Source organism: Canis lupus, chromosome 34 (assembly GCF_011100685.1).
Source record: "Canis lupus familiaris isolate Mischka breed German Shepherd chromosome 34, alternate assembly UU_Cfam_GSD_1.0, whole genome shotgun sequence".
Classification (NCBI taxonomy): Eukaryota; Metazoa; Chordata; class Mammalia; order Carnivora; family Canidae; genus Canis; species Canis lupus.
This window is the reverse complement of record NC_049255.1, coordinates 28,616,736-28,644,537: the sequence shown is the minus strand read 5'-3', so window position 1 is coordinate 28,644,537 and position 27,802 is coordinate 28,616,736. Positions and strand designations below refer to the sequence as shown.

At 37.1% G+C, this 27,802-nt stretch overlaps 1 long non-coding RNA gene across 3 annotated transcripts in view; it reads right to left on the bottom strand.

Moving 5' to 3' along the window:
* The window catches only part of LOC111093938, a 65,561-nt gene that overhangs the window by 27,556 nt on the left and 10,203 nt on the right, over positions 1–27,802 (bottom strand). For all 3 annotated transcript variants that reach the window (XR_005383565.1, XR_005383566.1, XR_005383567.1), the window contains 3 exons: positions 27,103–27,227; positions 25,965–26,594; positions 24,209–24,281 (listed from right to left, as the gene is read on the bottom strand). This is a non-coding gene — a long non-coding RNA (uncharacterized LOC111093938). The remainder of the gene's footprint in view (positions 1–24,208; positions 24,282–25,964; positions 26,595–27,102; positions 27,228–27,802) is intronic.

Genomic DNA, 27,802 nt, shown 5'->3' with positions numbered 1-27,802 from the left:
AGACTATCTTTTCCGCATTGTGTGTTCCTGCCACTCTTGTCAAAGATAAAATGACCATAGATGCATGAATTTCGGCTTTCTGTTCTAATCATCTTAATGTCATTTTTTATACTAGTATCAAACTCTTGATTATTATAACTTTATAATATAGTTTGAAATAAGAGAAAACTTTGTTATTCATGCTCAAAATTGCTTTGGCTATCAGGGGTCTTTTGTGGTTCCATGTGAATTATAAATTGTTTCATTTCTGTGAAGAATGATCATGAGATTTTTTTTTGTTTATTTTTTATTGGAGTTTGATTTGCCAACATATAGTATAACACTCAGTGCTCATCCCGTCCAGTGCCCCCCTCAGTGGGGGCACCCAGTCACCCCATCCCCCCTCACCTTCCCCTTGTTTGTTTCCAGAGTTAGTTTTGTCACCCTCTCTGATTTTTCCCACTCATTTTCTCTCCTTTCCTCTATAATCCCTTTCACTATTTTTTATATTCCCCTTATGAATGAAACTGTATAATGTTTGTCCTCCAAATGACTTAGCATAATACCCTCTAGTTCTATCCACTTTGAAGCAAATGGTGGGTATCAGTTTTTTCTAATGGCTGAGGAATATTCCATTGTATACATAGACCACATTTTTATCCATTCATCTTTCGATGGACACTGAGGCTCCTTTCACAGTTTGGCTATTGTGGACATTGCTGCTATAAACATTGGGGTACAGGGTACAGTCTTTCACTGCATCTGTATCTTTGGGGTAAATCCCCAGCATTTGCTGGGAAAATTGGACAGCCATGTGCAGAAGAATGAAACTAGACCATTCTCTTACACCATTCACAAAGATAAACTCAAAATGGATGAAATATCTAAATGTGAGACAAGAATCCATCAAAATCCCAGAGAAGAACAAAGGCAACACCCTTTTTGAACTTGGTCACAGCAACTTCTTGCAAGATACATTTCTGAAGCAAGGGAAACAAAAGCAAAAATGAACTATTGGGACTTAATCAAGATAAAAAGCTTCTGTACAGCAAAAGAAACAGTTAACAAAACTAAAAGACAACCTACAGAATGGGAGAAGATATTTGTAAATGACCTAACAGATAAAGGACTAGTATCTAAGATCTATAAAGAACTTATTAAACTCAACAGCAAAGAAACAAACAATCCAATCATGAAATGGGCAAAAGACATGAAGAGAAATCTCACAGAGGAAGACATAGACATGGCCAACATGCACATGAGAAAATGCTCTGCATCACTTGCCATCAGGGAAATACAAATGAAACCACAATGAGATACCACCTCACACCAGTGAGAATGGGGAAAATTAACAGGGCAGGAAACCACAAATGTTGAAGAGGATGCGGAGAAAGCGGAACCCTCTGGCATTGTTGGTGAGAATGTGAACTGGTGCAGCCACTCTGGAAAACTGTGTGGAGGTTCCTCAAAGAGTTAAAAATAGAGCTACCCAGGGCAGCCTAGGTGGCTCAGTGGTTTAGCGCCTTCAGTCCAGGGCCTGATCCTGGGGACCCGAAATCTAGTTCCACGTCAGGCGTCCTGCATGGAGCCCGCTTTTCCCTCTGCCTGTGTCTCTGCCTCTCTCTGCCTCTCTCTCTGTGTCTCTCATGAATAAATTAATAAAATCATTAAAAAAAAAAAAACATAGAGCTACCCTACGACCCAGCAATTGGACCATGAGATTTTTATAAGGATTGCACTGAATCTCTAGATTGCTTTGGGTAGTATGGACATTTTAACAATACTAACTCTTCAGCCTGTGGACACAGATATCTTTCTAGTCTTCTGTGTTTTAATTTCCCTTCTCAATGTTTTACACTTTCAGCATTACAGGTCTTTCATCTTTTCAGTTAAGTGGATTCCCCAGTGTCTTACTCTATTTAGTGCTTTTGTGAATAGGATAGTTTTCTTAATCTTCTTTTCAGACAGTTGGTTGTTTATGTATAGAAACACAACCATTTTTGTATCCTTTACATTGATTTCTCTATCAATATACATTGAATTTGTATCCTGTAGCTTTACTGAATTTATTAGTTCTAACTTTTTTTTGAGTTTTATGGTTTTCTATGTATATGATCATAGCAGCTGCCAACAGAAAGACGTTTTAAATTCTTCCTTTCTGAATTGGATGCCTTTTCTTTATCCTGCCTAAGTACTCTGACAAGAAATCTAGTACCATACTGGAAAGAAGTGGTGAGAGTGGGAAGACTTGTCTTCTACTGGATCTTGGAAAGAAAGCTCTGTTTTTGCCCTGACTTGTGATGTTGACTTCACTGTGTTAAGTTCCTTCTATACTTATTCTGTTGAGACTTGTCATGAATGGATATTGACCTTTGTCAGATTTTCTGCATCAACTAAAATAATCATGTGATATTTGCCTTTCATTCTGTTAATGTGTTAGATCACAATGAATAATTTGCATATGTCCTAACACACTTGCATCCCAGGGATAAAACTCACTTGGTATAGTATAGGATTCTTTTTAATGCGCTGAATTTGATTTGCTAGTGTTTTATGGAGAATTTTTGAATCTATGGTCACCAGAGATATTGACCTATAGTTTTCTTTACATGTAATGTCTTTGTCTGGTTTTGATATCAGGAAGATACAGGCCTCATAAAATGAGTTTGAGGGATGCCTGGGTGGCTCAGTGGTTGAGCATCTATCTTCAGTTCAGGGAGTGATCCCAGGGTCTGGAATTGAGTCCCACATCAGACTCCTTAGGGGGAGCCTGCTTCTCACTCTGCCTATGTCTCTGCCTCTGCATGTGTGTGTGTGTGTCTATCATGAATAAAAAAAAAAAAAAAAAAAAAAAAAAAAAAAAAAAAAACTTTAAAGAATGAGTTTGAAAGGACTCTATTTTATGAAAGAGTTTAAGGAGGATTGGTCTTAATTCTTTAAATATTTGGTAGAATTCACCTATAAAGCAACCTTGGGCCTTTATTTTTAGAAATATTCTTGGTTTTTAATACTTTGTATGTTACTGGTTTGTTTGGGCTAGTGTTGTTCAAATCAGTCACTTAATTTTTGTTTATATATTTTATTTAGAATTGTAAGTGGGGTATCGAAGTAAATTTATACCATGAGATATGTTAACATTTTCTTTATATCTTTAACAGTTCTGATGTTGGGTATCTATCTATCTATATATTATATATATATATTCATAATTATTATATTACATATATATTAAATTGTCGCATTTATCATTATCTAATAACATTTTTTTTTTGTTTCTAGGCAGTTCTAAACTCAAAGTATATTTTGTCTAATATAAACGTGGCCAGTCCTGCTTTCTTTTGGTTACCATTTTCATGAAATACCTTAATCTATTCCTCTACTTTCAGCCTTTGTGTATTTCTAGATCTAAATTGTTTTTCTTGTAGATAGCATAGCACTTGATCTTATTCTAGCTACTTTAAGCCTTTTGATTAATAAGTTTAATCCATTTATATTTAAAATAAGCAATTCAGCACTTATTACTGCAATTTTTAAGTTTTCTACCTGTTTTGAAGTTGTTTTGTCCCTTCTTCTCTTGCTGTCTTCCTTTTCAGTTTGAGATATAATAGACATGTAACACTGTACAAGTTTAAGTTTCACAGTATGATTTGACTGCATATATTATGAAATGATTATCACAAAGTTTTAATTAATGTCCAGGACTTCATATAGTTGTAATTTTTTTCTCTTTTAAAAACTCTTGGGATTTTCTCTCTTAGGAACTTCCAAATATACCATAGAGCAATGTTAACCATAGTCACCACATCGTACATTATATATACATGCACATCGTACATCCTGGGGTGCCTGGGTGGCTCAGTCAGTTAAGTCTCTGTCTTTGGCTCAGGTCATGATCCCAGAGTCCTGGGATTGAACCCCATGTTGGGCTCCCTGCTTAGAGGGGAACCTGTTTCTCCCTTTCCCATTCCCCCTGTCTCTGTGCACTCTCTCTCTCTCTGTCAAATAAATAAAATCTTTAAAAATACATGATATAACCCCAGTATGTATTTATAAGTTTGTGCATTTTGACTACATTCTCCTGATCTCTTTTTCAATGAATTTGTTTTTATATTCCACATATAAGTGAGATCATACAATATTTGTCATTCTCTGACTGATTTTACTTACCAAAATGTCCTCAAGATCCATCCATGTTGGGGAAACCTGGGTGGCTCAGCAGTTGAGTGTCTGCCTTTAGCTCCAGGCATGATCAAGTCCCACATTGGACTCCCTGTGAGGAGCCTGCTTCTCCCTCTGCCTGTGTCTCTGCATCTCTGTGTCTCTTATGAATAATTAAAATCTAAAAAAAAAAAAAAATCCGTCCATGTTGTCAAAATTATAGGATTTCCTTTTTATGGCTGAATAGTATTCCATTGTATACACAGGCCACATTTTCTTTATCTATTCATCTATCAATGGACAATTAGGTTATATTCATGTCATAGCTATCATAAATAATGCTTCAAACAACATGGGAGTCCAGACATCTCTTTGACACAGTGACTATATTTCCTTCAGAAACAGTCACAAAGGTAGTACTGCAGAGTCAAATGTAAGTTCCATTTTTAATTTTTTAAGAAGCCTCTATACTGTTTTCCATAGTGGCTGAACCAGTTTATATTCCCACCAATGGTGCACAAAGGTTTCCTTTTCTCCATACCCTTGTTGAGCATTTGCTATCTTGTCTTTTTGATGATAGCCATTCTACCAGGTGTGAGGTCCTATCTCATTGTAGTTTTGATTTGCTTTTTCCCTGATCAGTGAGGTTGAACATCTTTTCATGCACCAGATAACCATTAAAATATGTTTTTTGAAAACTGTAAGGTCCTTTGCCCAGTTTTAAAATTGAATTGTTTTACTATTGACTTACAGGAGTTGTTATATTTTGTATATTAACCCCTTAATAGACATACAATTTACAAATATTTTTCTCCCATTCCATAAGTTGCCTGTTCATTTTGTTGACTGTTTCTTTGGCTGAGAAGTTTTTTAGTTTCACGTAGTCCCATCTTTTTTGTTGTTGTTGCTTGTGTTTTAGTTATCATTTCCAAAAATGTCATTGCTAAGACCCACGTGGGAGGAGCTTTTTCCCTATGTTTTCTTCTAGTTGTTTTATAGTTTCCAGTCCTAAATTTAAGTCTTTACTCTATTTCAAGTTAAGTTTTGTGACTGGTGTAAGATATGAGTCTAGTTTCATTCTTTTACATGTGAACATACAATTTTTCCAACACAATTTACTGAAGAGACTATCTTTTATCCATTGAGTTTTCTTGGCTTTCTTGTTAAATATTAGTTGACTGTATATGCATGGGTTTATTACTGGGCTCTTGTCCTGTTCTATGCCAGTATCACAGTGTTTCACATAGTGTAGCCTCATAATATTGTGTGAAATCATCCTTTGTTATTTAATTTTTGCAGTAATTTCCTTTGGTTCTTTTATGTTTTGTGTATCCATTATGTTTTCTCTTTGCAATTAGCTTGAGGCTTACATAAAGTATCTTGTAGCTATAACCATCTCTCTTAAGTTGACTTCAATTGTACAAAAAACCCTATATTTTTACTCTTCCTACATGTTTTTTGTTCTTATAGCTAATGTTTATCTTTTATATTGTATCTTCATTAACAAATTTTTCTCTTTTAACTTTTATATTAGGGTTAAAGGTAATTTATGTAGCATTACAGTATTAATCTGTATTTGTTTATATATTTACATTTAGCAATGAGGCTAATGCTATCATGCACTTCCACATTGCTGTTCAGTGTATTTTTATTTTATTTTATTTTATTTTATTTTATTTTATTTTATTTTATTTATCTATTTATTTATTTTTTGTATTTTTTTAAATTTATTTTTTATTGGTGTTCAATTTACTAACATACAGAATAACCCCCAGTGCCCGTCACCCATTCACTTCCACCACCCTCCCTCCTCCCCTTCTACCACCCCTAGTTCGTTTCTGAGAGTTAGCAGTCTTTACGTTCTGTCTCCCTTTCTGATATTTCCCACACATTTCTTCTCCCTTCCCTTATATTCCCTTTCACTATTATTTATATTCCCCAAATGAATGAGAACTTATAATGTTTGTCCTTCTCCGACTGACTTACTTCACTCAGCATAATACCCTCCAGTTCCATCCACATTGAAGCAAATGGTGGGTATTTGTCATTTCTAATAGCTGAGTAATATTCCATTGTATACATAAACCACATCTTCTTTATCCATTCATCTTTCGTTGGACACCGAGGCTCCTTACACAGTTTGGCTATCGTGGCCATTGCTGCTATAAACATCGGGGTGCAGATGTCCCGGCGTTACATTGCATTTGTATCTTTGGGGTAAATCCCCAACAGTGCAATTGCTGGGTCGTAGGGCGAGTATATTTTTAACTGTTTGAGGAACCTCCACACAGTTTTCCAGAGTGGCTGCACCAGTTCACATTCCCACCAACAGTGTAAGAGGGTTCCCTTTTCTCCACATCCTCTCCAACATTTGTTGTTTCCTGCCTTGTTAATTTGCCCCATTCTCACTGGTGTGAGGTGGTATCTCATTGTGGTTTTGATTTGTATTTCCCTGATGGCAAGTGATGCAGAGCATTTTCTCATATGCATGTTGGCCATATCTATGTCTTCCTCTGTGAGATTTCTGTTCATGTCTTTTGCCCATTTCATGATTGGATTGTTTGTTTCTTTGGTGTTGAGTTTAATAAGTTCTTTATAGATCTTGGAAACTAGCCCTTTATCTGATAGTCATTTGCAAATATCTTCCCATTCTGTAGGTTGTCTTTTAGTTTTGTTGACTGTATCCTTTGCTGTACAAAAGCTTCTTATCTTGATGAAGTCCCAATAGTTCATTTTTGCTTTTGTTTTTTTTGCCTTCGTGATGTATCTTGCAAGAAGTTACTATGGCCGAGTTCAAAAAGGGTGTTGCCTGTGTTCTTCTCTAGGATTTTGATGGAATCTTGTCTCACATTTAGATCTTTCATCCATTTTGAGTTTATCTTTGTGTATGGTGCAAGAGAGTGGTCTAGTTTCATTCTTCTGCATGTGGATGTCCAATTTTCCCAGCACCATTTATTGAAGAGACTGTCTTTCTTCCAATGGATAGTCTTTCCTCCTTTATCGAATATTAGTTGCCCATAAAGTTCAGGGTCCACTTCTGGATTCTCTATTCTGTTCCACTGATCTATGTGTCTGTTTTTGTGCCAGTACCACACTGTCTTGATGACCACAGCTTTGTAGTACAACCTGAAATCTGGCATTGTGATGCCCCCAGATATGGTTTTCTTTTTAAAATTCCCCTGGCTAATCAGGGTTTTTTCTGATTCCACACAAATCTTAAAATAATTTGTTCTAACTCTCTGAAGAAAGTCCATGGTATTTTGATAGGGATTGCATTAAACGTGTATATTGCCCTGGGTAACATTGACATTTTCACAATATTAATTCTGCCAATCAATGAGCATGGAATATTTTTCCATCTCTTTGTGTCTTCCTCAATTTCTTTCAGTAGTGTTCTATAGTTTTTAGGGTATAGATCCTTGACCTCTTTGGTTAGGTTTATTCCTAGGTATCTTACGCTTTTGGGTGCAATTGTAAATGGGATTGACTCCTTAATTTCTCTTTCTTCAGTCTCATTGTTAATGTATAGAAATGCCACTGATTTCTGGGCATTGATTTTGTATCCTGTCACGCTACCGAATTGCTGTATGAGTTCTAGCAATCTTGGGGTGGAGGCTTTTGGGTTTTCTATGTAGAGTATCATGTCATCAGTGAAGAGGGAGAGTTTGACTTCTTCTTTGCCAATTTGAATGCCTTTAATGTCTTTTTGTTGTCTGATTGCTGAGGCTAGGACTTCCAGTACTATGTTGAACAGCAGTGGTGAGAGTGGACATCCCTGTCTTGTTCCTGATCTTAGGGGAAAGGCTCCCAGTGCTTCCCCATTGAGAATGATATTTGCTGTGGGCTTTTCATAGATGGCTTTTAAGATGTCAAGGAATGTTCCCTCTATCCCTACACTCTGAAGAGTTTTGATCAGGAATGTATGCTGTATTTTGTCAAATGCTTTCTCTGCGTCTAATGAGAGGATCATATGGTTCTTGGTTTTCCTCTTGCTGATATGATGAATCACATTGATTGTTTTACGGGTGTTGAACCAGCCTTGTGTCCCAGGGATAAATCCTACTTGGTCATGGTGAATAATTTTCTTAATGTACTGTTGGATCCTATTGGCCAGTATCTTGTTGAGAATTTTTGCATCCATGTTCATCAGGGATATTGGTCTGTAATTCTCCTTTTTGGTGGGGTCTTTGTCTGGTTTTGGAATTAGGGTGATGCTGGCCTCATAGAACGAATTTGGAAGTACTCCATCTCTTTCTATCTTTCCGAACAGCTTTAGGAGAATAGGTATGGTTTCTTCTTTAAACGTTTGATAGAATTCCCCTGGGAAGCCATCTGGCCCTGGACTCTTGTGTCTTGGGAGGTTTTTGATGACTGCTTCAATTTCCTCCCTGGTTATTGGCCTGTTCAGGTTTTCTATTTCTTCCTGTTCCAGTTTTGGTAGTTTGTGGCTTTCCAGGAATGCGTCCATTTCTCCTAGATTGCCTAATTTATTGGCGTATAGCTGTTCATAATATGTTTTTAAAATCGTTTGTATTTCCTTGGTGTTGGTAGTGATCTCTCCTTTCTCACTCATGATTTTATTAATTTGAGTCTTCTCTCCTTTTTAATAAGGCTGGCTACTGGTTTATCTATCTTATTAATTCTTTCAAAGAACCAACTCCTGGTTCTGTTGATCTGTTCCACAGTTCTTCTGGTCTCGATTTCGTTGAGTTCTGCTCGAATCTTTATTAACTCCCTTCTTCTCTTGGGTGTAGGATCTATTTGCTGTTTTTTCTCTAGCTCCTTTATGTGTAAGGTTAGCTTTTGTATTTGAGTTCTTTCCAGTTTTTGAATGGATGCTTGTATTGCGATGTATTTCCCCCTTAGGACTGCTTTTGCTGCATCGCAAAGGTTTTGGATGGTTGTATCTTCATTCTCATTAGTTTCCATGAATCTTTTTAATTCTTCCTTAATTTCCTGGTTGACCCTTTCATCTTTTAGCAGGATGGTCCTTAACCTCCACGTGTTTGAGGTCCTTCCAAACTTCTTGTTGTGATTTAGTTCTAATTTCAAGGCATTATGATCTGAGAATATGCAGGGGATGATCCCAATCTTTTGGTATCAGTTCAGACCCGATTTGTGACCCAATATGTGGTCTATTCTGGAGAAAGTTCCTGTGCACTTAAGAAGAATGTGTATTCAGTTGAGTTTGGATGTAAAGTTCTGTAGATATCTGTGAAATCCATCTGGTCCAGTGTATCATTTAAAGCTCTTGTTTCTTTGGAGATGTTGTGCTTAGAAGACCTATCGAGTATAGAAAGAGCTAGATTGAAGTCACCAAGTATAAGCGTATTATTATCTAAGTATTTCTTCACTTTGGTTAATAATTGATTTATATATTTGGCAGCTCCCACATTCGGGGCATATATATTGAGGATTGTTAAGTCCTCTTGTTGAATAGATCCTTTAAGTATGATATAGTGTCCCTCTTCATCTCTCACTACAGTCTTTGGGGTAAATTTTAGTTTATCTGATATAAGGATGGCTACCCCTGCTTTCTTTTGAGGACCATTCGAATGGTAAATGGTTCTCCAACCTTTTATTTTCAGGCTGTAGGTGTCCTTCTGTCTAAAATGAGTCTCTTGTAGACAGCAAATAGATGGGTCCTGCTTTTTTATCCAGTCTGAAACCCTGCACCTTTTGATGGGGTCATTAAGCCCGTTCACATTCAGAGTTACTATTGAGAGATATGAATTTAGTGTCATCATGATAACTATTCAGTCCTTGCTTTTGTGGAATGCTCCACTGAACTTCTTCTTAAAGGGGAATTATAAGAGTCCCCCTTAAAATTCTTGCAGAGCTGGTTTGGAGGTCACATATTCTTTCAGTTCCTGCCTGTCTTGGAAGCTCTTTATCTCTCCTTCCATTTTGAATGAGAGCCTTGCTGGATAAAGTATTCTTGGTTGCATGTTCTTCTCATTTAGGACCCTGAATATATCCTGCCAGCCCTTTCTGGCCTGCCAGGTCTCTGTGGAGAGGTCTGCTGTTACCCTAACACTCCTCCCCATAAAAGTCAGGGATTTCTTGTCTCTTGCTGCTTTAAGGATCTTCTCTTTATCTTTGGCATTTGCAAGCTTCACTATTAAATGTCGAGGTGTTGAACGGTTTTTATTGATTTTAGGGGGGGATCTCTCTATTTCCTGGATCTGAATGCCTGTTTCCCTTCCCAGATTAGGAAAGTTTTCAGCTAGAATTTGTTCAAATACATATTCTGGCCCTCTGTCCCTTTCGGCACCCTCGGGAACACCAATTAAACGTAGATTTTTCTTCCTCAGGCTGTCGTTTATTTCCCTTAATCTGTCTTCATGGTCTTTTAATTGTTTGTCTCTTTTTTCCTCAGTTTCCCTCTTTGCTATCAACTTGTCTTCTATGTCACTCACTCGTTCTTCCACCTCGTTAACCTTCGTCGTTAGGACTTCTAGTTTGGATTGCATCTCATTCAATTGATTTTTAATTTCTGCCTGATTAGCTCTAAATTCTGCAGTCATGAAGTCTCTTGAGTCCTTTATGCTTTTTTCTAGAGCCACCAGTAGCTGTATAATCGTGCTTCTGAATTGGCTTTCTGACATTGAATTGTAATCCAGATTTTGTAACTCTGTGGGAGAGAGGACTGTTTCTGATTCTTTCTTTTGAGGTGAGGTTTTGCTTCTAGTCATTTTGCTCAGTGTAGAGTGGCCAAAAGCAAGTTGTACTGGGAAAAGGAGAAAAAGAGAGGAGAGAAAGAAGGGAAGAAAAGAGAAAGAGAAAAAAAAAGGAAGAAAAAAAAACGAAAAAAAAAAAAAAGAGAAAGAGAAAGAAAAAGAAAGAAAGGAGAAAAAAGGGGGGTGGGGGAAGGAAACAAATCAAAAGCAAAACAAAAAAAAAAAAAAAAGAAAAAAAAAAAGAAAAAAAAAAGAACCACGGGGGAGTATCTTCTGATTCTGTGTACTTTAAGTCCCTTGGCTTCTCCTGGAAGTTGTCAGTCTAGCTGGTGTTCTGGGGGGAGGGGCCTGCTGTGCTGATTTTCAGGTGTTAGCACCTGGGGGAGCTGCTCTACCCCCTGCCTGGTGCAGGGCTCAGTGGGGGTTGTTTACCCCGTGAGGCCCCAGGAGCAACAGCCCTAGTGGTGGGGCCAGCTCTGGAGCCCTGGATTTAGCTCCGGCAGGAACTCCTGAGCTCTCTGTCTGCAGGGCCTGGAGGCTCGGGGGCGGGGCGGCTGATCTGCTCAGCTCGGGCAGGAGCGTCCTTGCTGTCCTGGGCCCTCCCGGCCTCTGCCTGTCCCGGGGGACGCCGGATCCTGGGCTGTGTCCCGGCGTCCTGTGCTCCGGAGCCTGCGTTGTTGGATTCGCGCTCCCAGGCCGCATAGCCCCCTCCGCATGGAGCCTCTTCCTCTGCCCGAGCCCCTCCGAGCTGCTCCCGGGGCCGCAGCCCCCTCCGCGGAGCCGCCCCCGAGCCCCCCGAGCTGCTCCGGGTCCGCGGTGCGCGCTGCAGCCCTTAGGGAGCTCGGCGCACTCTCCTGGGCGCGCAGTTGCTGTTACTGTCCCCGGGAGCCCGAGGGCATCCCCGCCCTCCTGGGTCCTGCTCCAACTCCCCACGAGCCCCTTTCCCCTGGGAAGGTCGGTGCAGCTCCTGCTCCTCCGGGACGGGGCTCTCCTGTCCTGGGGACCCTCGCCCCGGCCTCAGCCCGGCTCCTCGCGGGGCCCCTCCCCCTCGGAGGCCTTTGTTCCTTTATTTCTTTTTCCCCGTCTTCCTACCTTGATAGATGCGCGAACTCTTCTCACTGTAGCATTCCAGGTGTTCTCTCTTTAATTCTCAGGCCGAATTCATAGATTTTCAGGATAATTTGAAGGTTTTCTAGGTAATTTGGTGGAGACAGGTGATTTGGAGACCCTAGTCTCCTGCCATCTTGCCCCTCCTCCCTGTATTTTTATTTTAAATTACATAATCCCCTTAAGCATTTTGTGTATATGAGGTCTGATGGTAATTATTGTGTTTTTGTTTTGTTTTTCTGGCCCGGAAAAGACTTCTTTCTTCATCTTAAAATAATTTTGACAGGGAAATTGTTCTTGGCTGTCCATATGTTTTTTTTAGCACTTGAATGTATCATCTCACTTTTTCCTGACCTGTGAAGTTTCTACTGAGTAATCTGCTGATCGTCTTACAGGTATTCCTTTTTATGTGGAGTCAATTTTCTCTTTCTGCCTTCAAAATTCTCTTTTTCTCCCTGAACTTTGACAATTTAATGATAATGCATCTCACTGTAGTCTTGACTCGATCCTATTTGGATACATTTAAGCCTCATGAACCCAGATGTTCATTTCCTTTGCAAAATATGTAAAGTTCCCAGGAGTGGCTCTGCCTGGCTCTGAGGCAGAATAGCCTAGATTCCAGGCACCTCATCAATTAAGCTCAGAGTCAGCCTAGACTTTGGGTATCCTCAGTAGCCAAATTTTGAGTAACCATGGCAATAGAAAGGGTTTCTGGGTTCTCAGTGGCAATAGCTGCATGCATCTTTCTATTTTCTCTTTCTCTACTACTGCAGTTAGTGTGGGGTTGTTGTCATGGCCTAGGGATCTATATTGGCATAGAGTGCCATAGTGTGGGCCTACAGAGTGCTGACACTGGTTCAAAATGTGGGTGTGAAAAAAAAAATGTGGGTGTGGACATATTAATAGTGTTGTCTGGGCTACATTTGTGTATATATGGTGGTGAGAGCTCTGGGGCATAGATGCATGTGAAATGATGGTGACCATTGTGTGGGGCTGAGCATTCACAGAGGGACCATAGAGCTAGAGCCTGGGGGATAGGAATGTACAAAGGAGTAGTGACACCAGGGACTGGGGTATGACTGATATATGGTGATTGTGACACTGGGTCTGTTTTAGAGTGGCCATGGGGCCAGGATTCAGCATGTAGATATAAGTGGAGTGGTCACAGACTTGGAGTGGGGGATGCTGGCACATACAAAGCAACAATAACCCTGAGGATCTATGATGTGGGTAGCAGTAGAACAACTGCAGAGCAAGGGTTTGAGATGCATTCATGCATGGAGCAATGGTAGCAACCAGGGTTCAGGCATGGACACACATGGAAAATCATGGATCTGGAATTTTGAGCATATACACAGTGGCACCAGGATGGGTTTTGGGACACAAAGCAATAGTTCATTCTCTGTGAGTGCACACTGGCATGGGATCCCATAGCTCTCTCAGCTGCGATCCACATTGGTAAAGACTAGAGATGGGGGTAACTGGTGTTGAGAGAGATGATTTTCCACTAGTGGTATAGACTTCTGGGGTCCTGTTTACTCATTCCTTTTGGGGATGCTTCAACAGACTGGATCCCTCTTGGTGTTGAGCTATTTTGGAGTGGGGCATGCAGTGATACAGTTTAATTCCTCCTACACTTTCTTATTGTGTGTGTGTGTGTGTGTGTGTGTGTGTATTTCAGTGGGTGCTCCAGCTTCTTTTTTGTATTCTGAAGTTTGCCCAGAGCTATTTTCATCAATAAGTAGCATTTAATTATTATTTTTTTGTGTGTGGGGTCAAGTATTGGGATTTCCTGGTACATCATTCTTGATGCTATCCCTCCTTAATTCCCTTAATTCAAAAATATAACTAGTATGTTTTAACAGCCATATAATTTTACTTGATTCTATCAGCAAAATATATTGTATTATAATACATAGATTATTACATACATAGGTATGTATGGATGAGTGAGGAATAAGTAATGAATAAGGAATTGTATTATAAAAAGCTAATGTTTACCAGCTAGAATATGTATCTGGGTCTTCAACTTTCTAAACATTTGTGAATTTATAGGTATAATCACAAATCATGTTAATAATTACCAAATCCAAAAGGTGATGTTGGATTAATTTATCTCTAAAATTATTTGTAAATTGTTTACACACTGATGACTATTAGTCCTCTGATGCCACTGCTCTCTTGGCTCATTAAGGATTGTAGTTTAATAGCCTTTGCTTTAAAATATCTTTATTCTTCCATATGAACATTAAAATAATTTTCATGTCCATATTATGGTTAAATAGGATTGTAAAGTTTATTGGACTTCAACATTTATATTATCCAGCATTTCATGGAGTTTGCCAAGAATGATTGGCACAATAATAGAGGTGGTCCTAAGGTAAAGTTAAAGAGTGGTAAGAGGTAGACTTTAGGGTTCACAGTTTTACTTATTACTAAAGCTGTTTGATATTTAATAGATTTTTATTAACATTAGAAAAATATTGTATAAATTTGGCAAATCAAATATAAAAAGTTTATGATATTTACCGGTCCTGTTCAAAATTACTATCTGACTCATTTGTTGTGATTTTAATAGACCATACCTTGTAAAAAAAATTGTTGATTCACTATGGTTTACCAACTTATTACCTCCCTTTCAAAATTTATTCTTGATCTATGAAAATATATTTTACATAGTTATCATCATAATATAGGCACAATTTTTTTAAAGATTTTATTTATTTATTCATGTGAGACACAGAGAGAGAGGGAGAAGCAGGCCCCTTACAGGAAGCCCAAAGTGAGACTTGATCCCTGGACCCTGAGATCACGCCCTAAGTGGAAGGCAGACACTCAAGCACTGAGCCACTCAGGCATTCCAGCACAATTTTGATATATCAGACTATTCAACTGGATTGTTACATACTTCATAATGATAATATTAAGAAAGTATATTATAACAGATTTGACTAGCCATAATTTTATATCCCTTCTAACTTTTTAGATAGTACTAAATATGTACCTGATATATTATTTAAAATATTAGAAAAATATTTAATAATAATTGTACTGATTTTTTCCAAGTTTATAACCATAGGAATTTTTAATATATTTGCACTGAAACAATTTTTTTTCACACAAGCAGTCTTAATATTCTATCCATGGATGAATTTGAATGGCTGATTAATTAATTTTCATTATCAACCATCATTTTTGCTCGTTCTCATATATGTAAAAGTAATTTACATAGTTTCAATCATATTGAGCCAAAATTTTTATTTTCTCCAAATTTCTAGTCAGTAAAAATGTCCATAAAACTAAAATAAACACTCACTCTATTTTCAGTCTGGCAAATCTCAAAGGACAACTATATTATAGGCCCCACCAGTAAACCTAAAGAGGAGAGGTGTTCTTGATTTAAGATTTAAAGTCGGTTTTAGCAAAAGTTGAATTTTGATAGGAGACAGAAATATCCATACAACATACTCAAATAGACGTACCATTGTCTCATTTTGCCCTCAGCAATTTAAAATATGGCCTAAGTACTGGGTCTTTTGACATGCAATAAAGAAGAATAGCTGTAAGGGGATATCTACTAATTAGAAATTTTCTTTCAAAAATTATATTCCTCAACTTGAGATCTCAATTTTTAACTTTTGAAAGTCAATAGAAGTTTAAAAGATTATTTAAATATGTAAGCCAGAAAATGCTGGATAGGATACTTAGATCTTTTCTCTGTAGTGAGTCTGTTTCTTCCCATATACACCTGAAAGTCATCTCTTATTTCCCTTAGAGGACATGCCAAGGATGTCTTATGCCTCCCTAAATCATGTACAAGCTGGTGGGCTGTTTAAATACTATATTGGTTCTTAACAGTAGTATATTAGAGGGGTGAACCCAAGTTGAATTATTAAAGTTCAAAATCATTTATAAAATGTCATCACCAGGAACATTTACTTATCTATCATACCAAAATGCCGTTAACATTCACAGCTCAAACATCTAAGGATAAACTATCTTTACTCCCAGTAGAAAAGAGAGCTGTTAGAGATCCGCATTTCTCCAAAGACATTTCATGGATTTGTGACTATTAGACACTTCTCACATTCAAATCCTCTTAAAAATCGTAGTCGCATTTTTCCTTTAAGACTTAACATTTGTGTTTTTTTTGCTGTAATAATTCCTCAATGCCCTTAAGCATTGATCTTTAATAAATAGTAATGGTGAGGATTATGATTTTTAACCAAATAAACACAATTATGGTTGCTTTACAATGATGTTCGGTTCTAAGTAAAATTACAATTGATATTGAAGTGTCTTTTTTCCCCCTGATAACACCATTAAAGAGAAATAATTAAGAACTAATTTGTAGGCAGAAGCAGTTCAATATGTCTGCCTAGGAAGATCCTGAACTCACCTCCTCCCATCGGCATCACAAATCTACAGCTACATAAGATACAATTCCCTCTGAAAATCCTTGGTAACTAGCTGAAGAGCTCCTCCACAATAAGAGATAAAAGGACAATAGTTAGACAGAGATATGGTCTTGCCAAAATCCCCAAGGCCAGCACAGCAAATCAACTAACAGGAGGGTTCTCACAAATATTGAACTTCTCTCTGAGGAACAAGGGGTTTGTACCCCACATTAGGTACCACAAAGTTTGGGACCTGAGCCAGAGAAATGAGCTCCTTGTTAAAACCCAAAAAGGCTTACATCTAGGAGAACCATAGCATCATAGGGAATGAAGTACGTGCTCTTAAGAGCACATCTGCAGATCACTTGCATTGGGATCAAGTCCAAAAGCAGTGGTTTTGAAAGAGTCTAGACCATATATGAAGGAGATTCATTTGATAATCTTAATTTGCCAGAAAGCATTTTGAAACTCTCCAGGGTAAAAGAGGTCACAGAGCTGGAGAATACAATAATTGAAATGAAAAATATACCAGAAGAGTTCAATAGCCAACTAAGGAGAAGAATCAATTATCTAGAAGACAGGGCATTGAAACTCACTCAAACAGAGCAGCAAAAAAGAAAAAAAAAAAAAACTTTAAAAAATTAAGGAAATGTTTAAGGGAAGCATAGGACAACATCAATGGAATAATATTTATATTATAGGGGTTCCAAAAAGAATAGGGATAGAAAGGAGCAGGAAATGTATTTGAAGATATAATGGTTGAAAACTTCCCTAACCTGGAGAAGGAAGCAGATATCCAAATCCAGGAAGCCCAGAGTTCTAAATAAGATGACCCCAAAGAGACCTTCACCAAGAGACACTATAGGAAGCATGTCAAATGTTAAATAGAAAAACTTAAACACAGTAAGAAAAAAAAAAATTGTTATGTAAAAGGGATTCCTCACAAGATTAAGGGTATACTTATTGGGAGAAGTTTTGCAGGCCAGAGGAAGTAGAAGGATATATTCAAAGTACTAAAAGCAAAATACTTCTAACCATGAATACTCTACCTGGCAAGATGATCATTCATAACTGAAAGCCATATAGAGCATTTTTCAGATATACAAAAGCTATCGGAGTTTATCACCACTAAAACAGCCCTACAAGAAATGTTAAAAGGACTTCTTTAATCTGAAAAGAAAGAGTACTAATAAGAAAACTTATGAAAGTAAAAATCTCATTGGTAATTATGTAGTAAAGGAAGTGAATTATTCACTTATAAAATTAGTATAAAAATTAAAAGAAAAAGTAGTAAAATTATAACTACAATAATTAGTTAAGGGATAAACAAAAATAAAAGATATAAAATACAATTTCAAAAATATAAAACATGGAAGGGGGAGTATAAATGCAGTTTCAGGATGTATTAAAATGTAGTTTCTATCAGTTTATTTATTTTTTAAAAAGATTTTATTTATTTATTCAAGAGAGAGAGAAGGAGGGAGAGGCAGAGACAAAGGCAGAGGGAGAAGCAGGCTCTATGCAGGAAGCCCGATGTGGGACTCAATCCTGGACTCCGGGATCACACCCTGAGCCAAAGGCAGAGGTTCAACTGCTAAGCCACCCAGGCATCCCTCTATCAGTTTAAAAGACTGTTTTATGTGTACCCAATGGTAATCACAAAGCAAAAACCTATAAGGATACATAAGACATAATAACCAAGATTCTAAATATAATATTAAGAAAGTAATCAAACCACAAGGGAAGAAAGTAAAAGAAGAAAGGTCCTGCCAAATAGTCAAAAAAACTTGTTAACACAGCAATGAGAGCATATTCATCAATACTTAAATGTAAATGGACCAAATTCTCTAATCAAAAGGCAGTTGCTAAATAAAGACTTATCCATACGCTATCTAGAAAGGACTAACCTCTTATATAATCATACACACAGATTGAAAGTGAAAGGTAAAAATAGATTTCACACAAAGCAAAGCAAAAAGAAACCTGGGGCAGCTATATCAGAAAAATAGACTTTAAAACAAAGACAAATAGAAGTCAGAGCTAGCACTGCGTAATTATAGAAGCATCAGTCCAACAAGAAAACAAAATATTTGTAAGTAGTTATACATGCAACACAGGAGAACCTAATATATAAAGCAAATATTAACAATCATAAAGCAAGAAACTGACAGCAATATAATAATAATTGGGGACCTTTTTATTTTTTTAAAGATTTTGTTTATTTATTCATAAGGGACAGAGAGAGAGGCAGAGACACAGGCAGAGGGAGGAGCAGGCACTATGCAAGGAGCCTGAGTAGGACTCGATCCTGGCACTGGGGAATCACTCCCTGAGTCAAAGGCAGATGCCCAACCACTGAGCCACCCGGCATCCCTAATTGGGGACTTTAGTACCATATTACAGCAGTGGATACATCAGGCAGAAAATCAACAAAGAAACAGTGGCTTTAAATTACATGTTAGACCAGATGGACAGAAAAGATATATACAGGACATTCCATCTGAAAACAGTAAAATATATTCTTTTCAAGTGCACATTATACACATTATACCTTAAGACACAGAACAACTCTCAGTAAATTTAAGATTTAGATCATATCAGTAGGGAGGAGCTAAGATGATGGAGTAGTAGGAGGACCCTAGGCTTGCCTCCTCCCTCAAACACATCTGGATAATAATAAAATCATTTGGGGGGATCCCTGGGTGGCGTAGCGGTTTAGCGCCTGCCTTTGGCTCAGGGCCGATCCTGCAGACCCGGGATCAAATCCCACGTCGGGCTCCCGGTGATGGAGCCTGCTTCTCCCTCTGCCTGTGTCTCTGCCTCCCTCTCCCTCTCTGTGTGCGACTATCGTAAATAAATAAAAATTAAAAAATAAATAAATAAAATAAAATCATTTGGAATATCCAAGAAATTGATCTGAGAATTAACAGAACAAACTGCACACCTGGAAGGAGAGAAGCGGCCAAATCATGGAAGGTAGGAAGTGCAGAAACAATGGTTTGGGGGAGAAATGATGTGGAAGGGAGGGAGCCTGGTTGCAGAGAAAGGCCAGAGATTGGAGTGCACACGGATTGTATGAGGTGAACACTACTCCAAAGTCACTGAAGGGGAAAATGAGAGGGGCTGATTTTTGTGAGATTTTGCAACCAGTGGGGCTCAAAGACTGCTTGAGGGACACCTGGGTGGCTCAGCGGTTGAGCTCCTGCCTTCAGCTCAGGGTGTGATCCTGTAGTCCTGGGATCGAGTCCCACATCAGACTCCCTGCCTGGAACCTGCCTCTCTCTCTGCCTCTGTCTCTGCCTCCCTCTCTCTCCCTCTCTCTGAGTCTCTCATGAATAAATAAATACAATCTTAAAAAAAAAGATTGGTTGAGGTAGAGAGTCCTGAGGGTGCTGTAGTGCTCCTATAGAGAAGGCAGGTACCCCATGGGCAGATGATATAACCTGAAGATCACCTAAAATGCACTGAGAGAGACTCTCTTCTTGGAGGCATCTGAGAGAGGTATCACTGCCTCTTCAAGGGTAAAAGAGCTGGTGGGTGCCATTTCCCTTCACCATCCCTTACTATAGGTGTGCAGACAACTGCTGAGGATGACTAACCTGGACACTCGCCATTTAGTGTGCTTTGCTTCAAATCCCATGTTCCTGTGCTCTGGTGTAACTGCCCTTCTGGGTCAAATGTGCATTGATCCCAGACCCTCCTCCAGGCCCGCACAAGTCCCTACCACACTAGGTCCCTAAAGTTTAGTTTTAAAACTCAGCCATCCTGGCTGGGATAGAGTGCAAAGTACACTTCACTGCTCTAGGCAGGTGAGCAAACCAGACACAGACAGTGTGAAAACAGTGATCTGAAAAATGCTTAGGATGCACAAGGGGAATTCATTTGCTTTTCTGGGAGGGCTTCCCTGATAGCAACAAGCACAAACTTCCCTCTCTAGGGACAAATTGCTGGCTGACACCATTTTCCTCCTCCACCCCTCAGCATAAACTAACTTCAGTAAATTACACAGCACCAAAACTAGCTGCCTAATCTGCTTAAACCAAATCCCTCCCCCCCGCACATACACCGCACTCTGCTGATACTGCTTTTTTTTGGACAAGTGTGCCTAGAACCAGCACTGTGAAAAAAATTGGAAAGACCACAAATACATGAAGGATAAAGAACATCCTACTGAAAAATGAATGGGTTAACCATGAAATTAAAGAAGAAATAAAAAACATGGAAACAAGTGGAAAATGAAAATACAATGATTCAAACTTCTGGGATGCAGGAAAAGTAGTCCTAAGAGGGAAGTATATAAAATACAGGCCACCTCAAGAAGCAAGCAAAATATTAAATAAGCTACCTAACCTTACCTAAAGAAACTAGGAAAAAGAACAAATGAAGCATAAATCCAGCAGAAGAAGGCAAATATCAAAGATTAGAGCAAAAATAATATAGGGAAAAAAAACAGTAAAACAAATCAATGAAACTCGGAGCTGGTTCTTTGAAAAATTTAATAAAATTGGTAAACATCTAGCCAGGCTTATCAAAAAGAAGAGAAAGGGACCCAAATAGATAAAATCACAAATGACAGAGGAGAAATAACAACCAACACTACAGAAATACAATTGTAAGAGTGAGAAAAATTTTATGCTAACAAATTGGACAGTTTGTAAGAAATGGATACATTCCTAAAAACATATAAACTACCAAAGCGGAAACAGGAAGAAATAGAAAATGAACAGACTGATAACCAGCAAAGAAATTAAATCAGTAATCAAAAATCTCCCAACAAACTCTTGGGCTAGATGGTTTCTCAGAGACTTCAACATAACATTTAAAGAAGAGTTAATACCTTTTCTTTTCAAAGTGTTCCGAACAATGGAAATGGAGGGAAAACTTCCAAACTAATTTCATTAGGCCAGCATTACCCTGATTCCAAAACCAAAGATACCACTAAAAAGAGAAAACTATAAGCCAATATCCCTAATGAGTATGGATGCAAAAATTGTCATCAAAATGCCAGCAAATTGAATTTAACAGTGCATTAAAAGAATCATGCACCACAATCAAGTGGGATTTATTCCTGGGTTTCAAGAGTGGTTCAATATTCATAAATCAACCAAGGTGATACACCGCATTAAGAAAAGAAAGGATAAAAACCTTATGATCATTTCGATAGATGCATACTGAACATTTGACAAAGTAAAACACGCATTCTTGATAAAAACCCCCAACAAAGTAAGTATAGAAGGAACATAGCTCATCATCATAAAAGTCATATATGAAAATCACACAGCTAATATCATCCTCAATGGCGAAAAACTCAGAGTTTTTCCTCTGTGGTCAGGAATAAAACAGGGAGTCCACTGTCACCACTGTTATTTAACATAGTACTGGAAGTCCTAATCACAGTAATCAGACAACAAAAAGAAATAAAAATGCATTCAAATCATCAAGGAAGTAAAACTTTCATGATTTACAGGCTATATGATACTATATTTAGAAAACCCAAGGTTCCACCAAAAAATTGTTAGAATTGATAAATAAATTCAGTTATGTCACAGAATATGAAATCAGCATAAAGAAATCTGTTGCGTTCTTAAACAACAATAATCAAGTAGCAGAAAGAGAAATCAAGTAACTGATCCCATTTATAATTGCACAAAAACTGTAAGCTACCTAGGAATAAACCCAACCAAAGAGGTGAAAGACTTATACTCTGAAAACTATAAAACACTTATGAAAGAAATTGAAGAGGATAAAAAAAAATAAAAAAAAACATTCCATGCTCATGGATTGGAAGAACAAATGTCAAAATGTCCATTCTACCCAAAGCACACCCTTTAACGTAATCCCTATCAAAATACCAGCAGCATTTTTCACAGAGCTAGAACAAACAATCCAAAAACGTGTATGGAACCATAAAGGACCCTGAAAAGAGCCAAAGTAACCTTGAAAAAGAAAAGCAAACCTGGAGGCATCACAACTCCAGATTTCTAGTTATATTACAAAGCTGTAGTGATCAGAACTGTATGGTACTGGCACAAAAACAGACACTCAGATCAATGCAACAGAATAGAAAATGCAGAAATGGACCCACAACTATATGGTCAACTAATCTTCAACAATGCAGGAAAGAACATCTAACGGAAAAAAGACAGTCCTTTCAACATATGGTCTTAAAGACACTGGACAGCAACATGCAAAAGAATGAAACTGCATCAGTTCTTTCACCACACGCAAAAATAAATTCAAAATGGATGAAAAGACCTATATGTGAGATACCAAATTCCTAGAGAAGAACATAGGCATCAACCTCTTTAACATCAGCCATAGCAACTCCTTACTAGACACTTCTCCAGAGGTGAGGGAAAGAAAAGCAAAATGAACTGTTGGGACTTCATCAAGATAAATGCTTCTGCACAACAAAGGAAACAATCAACAAAGCTAAAAGATTGGAATGGAAGAAGGTATTTGCCAATGACATACGTGATAAATGGTTATTATTCAAAATCTATGAAGAATTTATCCAATTCAAAAATCCCCTTAGAAATATTCCAGTTAAGAAATAGGGAGAAGATATGAATAGACATTTTTCCAAAGAAGACATACAGATGGCCAACAGACACATGACAAGAAAACATCACTCATCATTCATCATCAGGGAAATACAAATAAACTATAATATAATACTACCTCACACCTGTTAGTATAGTTAAAATTAACAACACAGGAAACAACAGGTGTTTGGGAGGATACAAAGGAAGGGGTACCCTCTTACACTGTTGGTGGGAATGTAAACTGGTGCAGCCACTCTGGAAAACAGTCAAAAAGTTAAAAATGCAACTACCCTATGACTCAGCAATTACACTAGTATTTACTCAAAAGATACAAAAATATAGACTCCAAGGGTTGCATGCACCCTGATGTTTATAGCAGCATCATCAACAATAGCCAGGTTATGGAGAGATCTCAAATGTGCATTGACTGATGAATGGATAAAGAAGTGAGATACACACACACACACACACACACACACACACATTAAGGAATCATTACTCAGCCATCAAAAAAAGAATGAAATCTTGCCATTTGCAACAATGTGGATGGAGCTAGAGATTATAAATACTAAATGAAATAAGTCAGAGGAAGACAAATACCATATGGTTTCACTCATATGTGGGATATAAGAAAACTAACAGAGGGATTTAGGGGATTAAACAAGAGAAAAACCAAGACACAAACTCTTAAGAGAAGAAACTGAAAGATGCTGGAGGGGAGGCCGGTGAGGGGATGTGTTAAATGGGTAATGGATATTAAGGAGGGCACCCGTTGTGATGAGCACTGGGTGTTATAAGTAAGTGATGAATCATTAAATTCTACTCGTTAATCTAATATTACACTCTATGTTAACTAACTGGAATATAAATAAGAACTTGAAACTAAAAAAAATTAAAAATAATAATTTTGTAGATAACATCTAAAAAAGTCAAGACATAGTTTGAAACATGAATATGTAGATTTCCTAGAAAAAAGACAAAAGAGTAGCTAAGTAGAGATCTATGTAGAATATCAATCTGCACATTCTAATTGTCTTGTTTGGCTTCTAATTATGCGTAAGCCTCAGGGGAAAGATCAGCTTCTGGCAAGAGTGCAAACAGAATGTTTTTTTTCCTAATTACAAGTATCCAGAGTGTCATTTCCTGCTTCTTCCTCCTTTATATTCTAGTTTTCCATAAAACAGATCCCTTCTACTAAATGCCTTCCAAATATCTCCTTTTTTTTATTCTTCTATCTCTAGGGTAATTTCCTACCCACCATCCCTCGGGTACCTGTTTTTCTGCAAAATAAGATCAAATGAATCTCATGTCCTAACCTGTCTCTAATATTAAATGTTCTTACCTAATGTTCTTCTTTGAGGACAGAGCTGGAATGAAGGCATTGGGCACTGCTGTTGCTAGGCCAGATTTCGTATCTACTCCAAATAAATATCAGTGACAATTATTTACATTTTCAATACAGAATTTGACATATCTAGTTCCAATAAATCTTTACTAAATATGTATGCAGACTAACATTTCTGTCCTAATTAAGGTAAAGGATAAAGTGACAAATATTATCAAACTATATTATGTATTACACGGATACCACTTAAAGTCTGATTTTTGGGGATCCTTGGGTGGCTCAGTGGTTTAGCAGTGCCTTTGGCCCAGGGCGTGGTCCTGGAATCCCGGGATCTAGTTCCACATGGGGCTCCCTGCATAGAGCCTGCCTCTCTCTCTCTCTGTATCTCTCATGAATAAATAAATAAAGTCTTTAAAAAAAAATAAAGTCTGGTTCTTGTTATCCTACTGGAAAGTAAAACACAATCTATGCATAGTGATGCTTAAACAGCTTTAAAAAAGGATTCCTATTCTGAATTACCTTACAACTACTCAGTAAAATCTAGTATTTATTTTTAAATATTAGGACATGAGTGTATTCATGGTAATGTGCCTAAGGATGCAGAATTATAATTTATCTTACAACAGACTAAGGAAAACTTTGTAAAAATAGTTTGACTTCATCAAATAAGATGTTTAATACACTTTGAAAAATACACATACGCATGCTTTTATATATATTTTGCCTTATGAAATTATATTCAATACATATTTTCAAGAGCAGAGAAACAGTGTACTTTTCCAAAAATTCAAAAGATTAATTCTGAAAAGATGATACTTCAGAAGAGTTATTTCAAACCAGAATATGCCACCTCTACCAAAGAAATATTCATATTAAGCCAAATTCATTTTATTTCCCCATGAATGCATATGGAACTATTCTTTGAAAAACCTAGGGAAATAATGAAAATTCTTTGACACTGAGGATGCAATATAAAAAACAGTAGAAAGAAAAATTAAGACAAAATACTTAATATTTAACTTGCATTTTTGCAACTTAAATATCTGTATTTTAGATTATTCTTATTTACAGGGTTTTGCCTGCAGGAATCTACTCAAGTACCTCAGAGTATAAAAACTGATAAACTAGCTAGTTAGCGTGATGACAACAACACAGCTATTTAGATCCCAAAGTGTGTGTTTAAAAAATTAAGCCCTTTATAGTGAAACTAGAGGAGTAATATTATTATTTTTCTGGATGGGTTGCTTAATTAAAATTTTCAGCCCATCTATCTTTTATGAATTACTTTATTATGTTTTTTTAGTACAATTGCCATTATCAAGGCATGACTGTATAGGCCTGATACCAAAGCAAGTTATAATTTCATCAGCATCCATGTCTAGAAATTAAAATTTACTAAGAAAAAAAACATGCATAAATTTGTCTGATTATAAACAAATGACATAAAAAAGGTAATGTTATCTATGAGTCTAATTAACAAGTATTACTTGCAAATGTATGTTTTTCCTAATTGCAAAAAATCCTGGTAAGAGGGGAAGAAAGGTTAAAGCTATTGCAGAATAGAATTGTATAAAGAGAATTTTAGAATTTTACAAAGTTGCATTACGTTTAGTGTACTGCAAAATTAGTTCTAGGGTTTGACATGTGATATAAATTTATCTCATATTGAGACGGTGGGGACTCAGTATTGCTTGCTGCCTGCTATTGTAAGAGGCTTTTAGTATTATTTTGGCCTTATGAAATTTGTTCTTACCTTCCCACTGAGTTTGAGAGAAATAGCTGGAATGATCCTGATTGAAGGCAAAGTACCCCACATTTGCCAGGTTCATGCTGAAGTTTTAAAGTTTCCTGTGATAAAGTGAGATGCTTCCTGGTATTTGTCAATTACACTTTGAAAAGCTTTTGGTTCTGACCTGTAGGTTGTAAATTTACTATCGATAGGCCAGAAGAGGAATGTTTTAAAACTAGAAGGTGTTTAAAGATTTAGTTGGGGCTGAAAAGAGCCTTAAAACCCTTACATTGTCAGCAAAAGAGTCCAAGAAACCATAACAGCAGGTACATGGATTGAAAAGAAGATTATATCTCCAGTAATTACTGAACTCTGTTGCCACCTGTTCATGAGGCATTTCCCAGCTCCCCATGTCAAAATGAATTGCTTTCTCTCCTCTGCTTCAATAGCACTTTGGGCATTCTCAATACCTTCTTATTTGTGTTATACTTAGTTGCATACACTTCTTTTCCAAAAGATTGCAAGTTTCTTGACCATTGATAACTTTTTATTCATCTCTGTAACTCTTGCATATAGATTAATGCCTAGATTAATGCCTGTCACTTAATTGATAATGGTGAAAGCTGTCTGGCCTAAAGTAGATTCCAGAAGGCACTGTGGACAGGATAAAAAGAATAAAAAAAGAAACTGAAGTTAAAAACTAACAATACATAAATAATACATTGTGATATAGTTAAGGAAGTCAAATACAAGAGAATCAGTATCCCCACAAAAGTAGAGATAGTAGTTTTCTAATATTATAAAATATGAATGTATACAATCTAATTTTTTGGATCATTTTTGAAGAGCATCTCCACTGTGGTTAAGTAATAGAAACCACAGTGGAGATGCTCTTCAAAAATGATCCAAAAAATTAGAAATAAAACAGCAATTAAGCAAATGAAATTAGACAGTAATGGATAGGATAAGTAGCAAATTAAGCACAGGGAAAAAGAAGAAAATCAGAATCTTATCTTCAGGTAATTATGGACTAGCAAATTTAAATAAAATCTGTTACTGAGAATAACTAGGAAAAAATTTAAATATATGTATTTTTAAAATTCTGCTTGCAAATATTACTTAAATAAGGTTATGGAGACAACCCAATGGAAAAAAGTTTTACCTTAACTTTGGGGGATATTTTTTCCTTTGGGCTGATGACCCCATCTGAGAGTTGCAGAAAATTAACAGTTTTAGCAGCCTTTTGCCTTAGTGGTTTAACAAATGGAGTTAGAGTATGCCAAGAAGCTGAAAAGGAAGATAGATTCTGGTGAAAACAAAACAAAACAAAACAAAACAAAACAAAACAAAACAACAACCACCAAAAAAACATTGGTTATAAGTTGGCAGTTCAAGATGACGGAAAATATGAATGGGAAATAGATCTTTGACATTTCAGGAATTCAAATCTGTTTTTAAGTTATCACAAACACTGAAACTGGATGCAGATGATCCATCAGAATTATTAATGCTTCCAACCTTGCTCCTGGCCTGAACTAAAAGCAACAATATACTGCCCCTGGAGAAAGTGGAAATTACTTTAGTCATCAATTAATACATAAAAGGATTCATTAAAAAAAAAATCTCTAGAACACAATAAAAATAATGAAGCCTCAAGGCTACAAGGAAGTTAGCCATAAACTCCAAATAACCAGTAACTATTATGAATATTGATCTTAATACTTCATTTACAAGAGGAAAGACTGTCATACAGGGTTAAATTTTAGCAACAGCTTTTAAGAAGAAGTATAAAAACAGAATAAACTTAGAAGAACAGGGTAGGGGGGAAAGATCCATGGTATACCAAGGATCATTAGGGAAAA